The sequence below is a fragment of the Salmo salar genome, chromosome ssa20 (assembly GCF_905237065.1).
Source record: "Salmo salar chromosome ssa20, Ssal_v3.1, whole genome shotgun sequence".
Classification (NCBI taxonomy): domain Eukaryota; kingdom Metazoa; phylum Chordata; class Actinopteri; order Salmoniformes; family Salmonidae; genus Salmo; species Salmo salar.
In genome coordinates, this window is record NC_059461.1 from 30,449,644 (window position 1) to 30,455,852 (window position 6,209).

The 6,209-nt window shown below is 45.4% G+C and overlaps 1 pseudogene; it reads right to left on the minus strand.

Annotated features, from left to right (window-relative positions):
• Positions 1-233: 233 nt before the first annotated feature.
• Positions 234-5,972, minus strand: LOC106580471 (UDP-glucuronosyltransferase 2A3-like; annotated as a pseudogene).
• Between the last annotated feature and the right edge of the window lie 237 nt (positions 5,973-6,209).

Sequence of the window (6,209 nt, forward strand, 5' to 3'; positions counted from 1 at the left end):
TAACGAGTGAGGATAATATTTTGACACCTTAAAATTGAAATGTATATATTGCCAAAGCTGTATAATTTTAAATACTAGAATAAATTATTGCAGCATTCTTATGGATTTGGCAGAAAGAAAGGTTTTAGAAAGACTACCAGCAAATAATATTTTGAATATTTGATAATAATGGATGTATTGATAATTTTATAATATATTGATATTCCGAATTAAAGCCTCAAAACACACCTGTATCATTCATGTTTTACTTTCCTCCTACAAAGCACCTTACACCATAAGAACCTTACAGCTAAAATGCTAACCAGCGTTATGAGCAACATAACTGCTAGCAGCGTGGCTATGACTTCAAAAGAGTGGTAGGTGAATCAGGATATCCTGTAGGACTCTCCTCAGATAAGCTGCTCCTTTGTTCCATATCACAAACTTGATCCAGAACATGGCAAGGTCCAGTGGCTTAATGGTTTGGTCCATGTACAGCCTGGACAGCCTTTGCATGTTCTCCCTGTAGGACGGCACATAGAGCTCAGCCTTCACTGCGTCCAGGAAGACATCTCTGTCTAAGGTGGCGATGTCCACTATCTTAGCCACTCCCTTAGCCCTCATCCTGTTGAGGTTATCAGGCTGGTCGAAGATCAACGGGAGGCTGACTATGGTGACACCTTGGTAGATGGCCTCCTGGACTCCGTTGGTGCCCCAGGAGGTGGTTCTGTGAGAGCCAGTCCACCAGTAAGGTGTTGTTGCACATGGAGGCGGATCTCTTCCCAGCGTGCCTCCAGATGACCTTCTGAGGCAGTTGGGCGAATGCAGTGGTGATGTCCTCAGGGATGTCCTCAGGAAACTGTCCAAACAAGATCCCCAGCGATATAATGATGACCCCATGGTCCCTGGAGCTCTGGACAAATTCCTCCATGTCCTGGGGAAGCGTCTTGGAGGGCTTGCACTGGAAGATGCCCATGTAGACCCCTTTGGCATGGTAGGACTCGGGAAATCAACGATAAAGTAATTCATTATGAGTCAAATGTCTGCTGCCTGGAAGAACGTCATGTAGTGAACGTCAGTGTCGAAGTGACAAAGTTTAGCTAGGGTTTAGGAGATAGGCGATTTGCAAATAAGACATTTTTTACCCTCTCAAGAAAAGTAATTTCATCTGTCAACTTTGCTCCTATTGTTGGGGCATACTTTTGGTCATGTAGTGGATGTGGACACCTGCTTGTCCAACATCTCATTCCAAAATCATGGGCATTAAAATGTCCCCCCTTTGCTGATATAACAACCTCCACTCTTCTGGGAAGGCTTTCCACTAGATATTGGTACATTGCTGCAGGGACTTGCTTCAATTCAGCCACAAGAGCATTAGTGAGGTTGGGCACTGATGTTGGGCGATTAGGCCTGGCTCGCAGTTGACATTCCAATTCATCCCAAAGGTGTTCAATGGCGTTGAGGTAAGAGCTCTGTGCAGGCCAGTGAAGTTGTTCAACAAGCCATTTCTGTATGGACCTTGCTTTGTGCACAGGGGCATTGTCATGAGGAAACAGGAAAAGGCCTTCCCCAAACTGTTGCCACAAAGTTGGAAGCACAGAATCATCTAGAATGTCATTGTATGCTGTGGTCATTAAGATTTCACTTAGTGGCGCAGTGGTAACTTAGTCTCTAGTGCTAGCTGTGCCACTAGAGATTCTGGGTTTGAGTCCAGGCTCTGAGTCCGTATGTGAGTTGCAGCGATAAGACAAGACTGTAACTACCAATTGGATACCACAAAATTGGGGAGAAAACGTGGTAAAAAAAAAATATATATATAAATACCTTTTTTTTTAAAGATTTCACTTCACTGGAACTAAGAGTAACCTAGCCGTAAGAGTAACCTTACTAAGAGTAACCTTCCCTAAGGCCATTCTACTGCTTGTCTATGGAGATTTCATGGTTGTGTGCTCGATTTTAAACACCTGTCAGCAACAGGTGTGGCTGAAAGGATGGAAGTTCAATATGTAGCTAGATGTAGAAGGCTAATGTTAACTAGCTAACGTTGCCCATGAAAGGAAGTTAGGCTAGCGAGCAAGCATTTTAGCCAGGTAGCTTAGGACAAAAAAAAAGTTTAAACGTGCACTGTATGACAGACTGATAGACCGTTTTGTCAACATGAAGACAGGGATGATGTCATTGGCATTTCTCTACCAGTAGGGTGTCAACATTTTTTTTTCTACTTGCATGAACGCACGCACACACAAATCAGAACCATGGACAGCCATATCAAATTTAGCCAAGGTTAATTGGACACAATTGTTTTTGGTATCTTTTAGTTGTCACTGTATTACACTTAGCATAGGTGATTTGATGATGTTGAAATGTGTAACGGGCGTCGTAAGGATTGGACCAAGGTGCAGTGGGAACGTGTATACTCATCTTCTTTACTAAATCAAGAGAAGGAAAAACAAACAAATCATGTATACAAAACAACGAACGACACTAAACAGTCCTGTCAGGTGCACTGACACAAAACAGGAAACAACTACCCACAAACCCCCATAGCACAAACACCCCTATACATAGGACCTTCAATCAGAGGCAACGAGGAACAGCTGCCTCCAATTGAAGGTCAATCAACAAACCATAAACATAGAAATAGAAAGACTAGACTGAACATAGAAATACACTAAAATAGACCAAAAACCTCGGAACACTCTAAACAAACACCCCTCTTACATAAGCACATAGACCAACAAACCCTGAGACTCTAAACAAACACCCCCTGCCACGTCCTGACCAAACTACAATAACAAAATACCTCTTTACTGATCAGGACGTGACAGTACCCCCCCAAAGGTGCAGAACCCGGATGCACCTTAAACAAAACACAAAAATAAACCCAAAACAAAAATAATCCCAAAGTAAAGGGAGGGAAGGGAGGGTGGCCACCGTCACCGACGGTTCTTGTGCTACACCCCCCCCCCCTTCCCCAACCCCCTACTACGGAGGTGGCTCAGGCTCCAGCCTTACTCCCCAACCTAACCTGTCTACCCCCGCTAAATACTCATTAAACTTTACCCCTCCCGAAGTCTCTGGGCTATGGCGCATCGCTGAAGACCTCGGGCTGATGCGCGTCGCTGGAGACCTCGGGCTGAAGGGCGACTCTGGCTGCGCCGATTCTGGACTGAAGGGCGACTCTGGCTGCGCCGATTCCGGACTGTAAGGCGACTCTCGCTGCGCCGATTCCGGACTGTAGGGCGACTCTCGCTGCGCCGATTCCGGACTGTGGGCCGTCTCTCTCGGCTCCGGACTGTGGGCCGTCTCTCAACGGGGCACTGTCGCCGGACGCTCTGGACGAGGCACTGTCGCCGGACGCTCTGGACGAGGCACTGTCGCCAGACGCTCTGGACGAGGCACTGTCGCCGGACGCTCTGGACGAGGCACTGTCGCCGGACGCTCTGGACGGGGACTGCGCACTGAAGGCCTGATGCGTGGGGCTGGCTTAGGAAGCGCCAGACTAGGGACACGCACCACAGGGCTAGTGCGAGGAGCAGGACGAGCTGGACTGGGCTGACGCACTGGAGGCCTGGTGCGTGGGGCTGGTAGTGGAGGTACCAGACTGGAGACACGCACCCCAAGTCTAGTGCGAGGAGCGGGAACAGGACATCCTGGACTGGGCTGACGCACTGAAGGCCTGGTGCGTGGTGTTGGCTTTGGAGACGCAAGACTGGAGACACCCACCTCTGGGCTAGTGCTGGGAGCGGGAACAGGATACACTGGGCTGTGAAGGCGCACTGGCGGTCTCGAGCACAGGACTGGCACCAACCTTACTGGCTGGGTGCCCGCTTCCCCCCGGCAAATGCAGGACGCTGGCACCGAGCATACCGGCCTGTGGATGCTTGGCCTCGACGCCGTGCGCATCACCCCATAGCACGTGGCCTGACCAGTACCACGCTGCCTCTGGTAAGCACGGGGAGTTGGCTTAGGGCTCAACCCTGGCCCAGCCAAACTACCCGTGTGCCCCCCCCAAAAAAAATGGGGGGGCTGCCTCTCAGGCTTCCATGCCAACCGTGTTCCAGCAAAACACTCCCGGTCCTCTCCAGCCTTCCTCCATGGTCCCTCTCCGGCTAGGATCTCCTCCCAGGTCCACGACTCCCGATAGCTCCTCTCCAGCTCCTTACCCCGCTGCTTGGTCCGTTGGTGGTGGGTAGTTCTGTAACGGGCGTCGTAAGGATTGGACCAAGGTGCAGCGGGAACGTGTATACTCATCTTCTTTATTAAATCAAAAGAAGGAAAAACAAACAAATCACGTATACAAAACAACGACCGACACTAAACAGTCCTGTCAGGTGCACTGACACAAAACAGGAAACAACTACCCACAAACCCCCATAGCACAAACACCCCTATACATAGGACCTTCAATCAGAGGCAACGAGGAACAGCTGCCTCCAATTGAAGGTCAATCAACAAACCCTAAACATAGAAATAGAAAGACTAGACTGAACATAGAAATACACTAACATAGACCAAAAACCCCGCGAACACTCTAAACAAACACCCCCTGCCACGTCCTGACCAAACTACAATAACAAAATACCCCTTTACTGATCAGGACGTGACAAAATGTTGGTTGAAATTGTGCTGGAATAGTGAGATGTTAATTAAAACATCACAATGCCCCAAAAGGTGAAAACAAAACAAACGTTTCAGCCTCAGGCCATCATCAGTGTAAAACGTTGGCACACACACCTGGCTTCTATATGAAGGATAATTGCACACTATGAGGTTGGAAAAAATTATTTTAGCGTAATAGCTGTTTGTTTGAACAGAACGCCTGAAATTTCTGCCTGTTTTGGTGGGTTGGAATTTTGGCCTGCCTGGTGACATCACCAGGCGGTAAAATAGTTAATAGACCATTAAGAAATAGAGTTCCAACCTCTCTGCCAATAACAGCTAGTTTTCAGTTTGATCCTCCCCACTCAGACAACTGTTAAAGTGGAATTACACTAAAAATATAAATGTGTTAGTTTTCTTCCAGACATAAAAATAATGGCCTTCTGATGGGATTTAAGCATTGACATGGACTCACAACATCCAATTGTGTTGTTTCTCTGTGAACAATTGTAATTTTGATTGTGAAAAACAAAAACAATCTAAAACCAGATCAATTAAACTGTGTAAACATAATACGGGAAATATGTCAAATATAATTTGTGAAGAAAATCTGAGATTTCATTTCTCTTAAGAGTTGTTTATTAACCATTATTTCACCAGGTATACTGACAGAAAAGTGCACTTCTTTCTCTTGTACACTAAGGACCCGGAAAAGAGTTGCAGGGATGAGAAGAGAAGAATGGGCCTATTTGAAAGCAATAAAAATTGTAGCTCACAACATGTTTCATTTGCTAAAAGTAGCTCTTGTGCTTGAAAAGGTTGGAGACCCCTGATGTAAAATACAACTAAAGGATTTATATCAGCTCCATCAGACACCAAAAGGCGTTTCATTTTTACAATTATTATCCAAGTGTTTAAAGGCATTGATTGTTTCATTCTAACATTATATTATTCAAACATGTAATACAAATCTCCAAACGTATTTTTCTTATTTCGTTAGCATTTTAGCATGTTTTTCTATATTTACAACATAAAACAACATTTATAAAGCAAACATTATCCCTTAGGTCTAGAACAGCAAATACCTAAATTGTTTAAGCATATGTTGTGTAACAGTGATTACAATATTTTTTCTGAATACTGAGAAAAAAATGTATCTTAAGGGGGTTAGCCATCAATGAGGGAGTTGACATGCCACTGATGGAGTTAACAACCGATTCTCAAAACATACAGTACATGTACATATTTTTGCCTCTAAAAATAGTTCATAAAACAATTTGTTTGAAAATCCCCAATAAAAATATGGTGTATGACGTGTTTACAGTATATGCTATCTGGGGGCCCTGACCTCCGGGGGACCTGGAGTCAGTCAGGAGACCATTCAAGGCCATTCTCAAACAAAGCAGTGTTGCCGGGACTTGTAATAACACATTATTGTTACTGCATGATGAAATTGTCTTGCCTAACAGTCAGATCTCCATCCAATCTTTTCATTATTTTAGCAGCAGTGTGTTTGAACTGTGAAGAGCTGCAACATGATGTCAATGTACACTGTCCTCAGTTTCATCCCTTGCTTTCTCCATATGTGCACATTTGCACTTCTATTTGCACTTCAGATTACCTTAGCC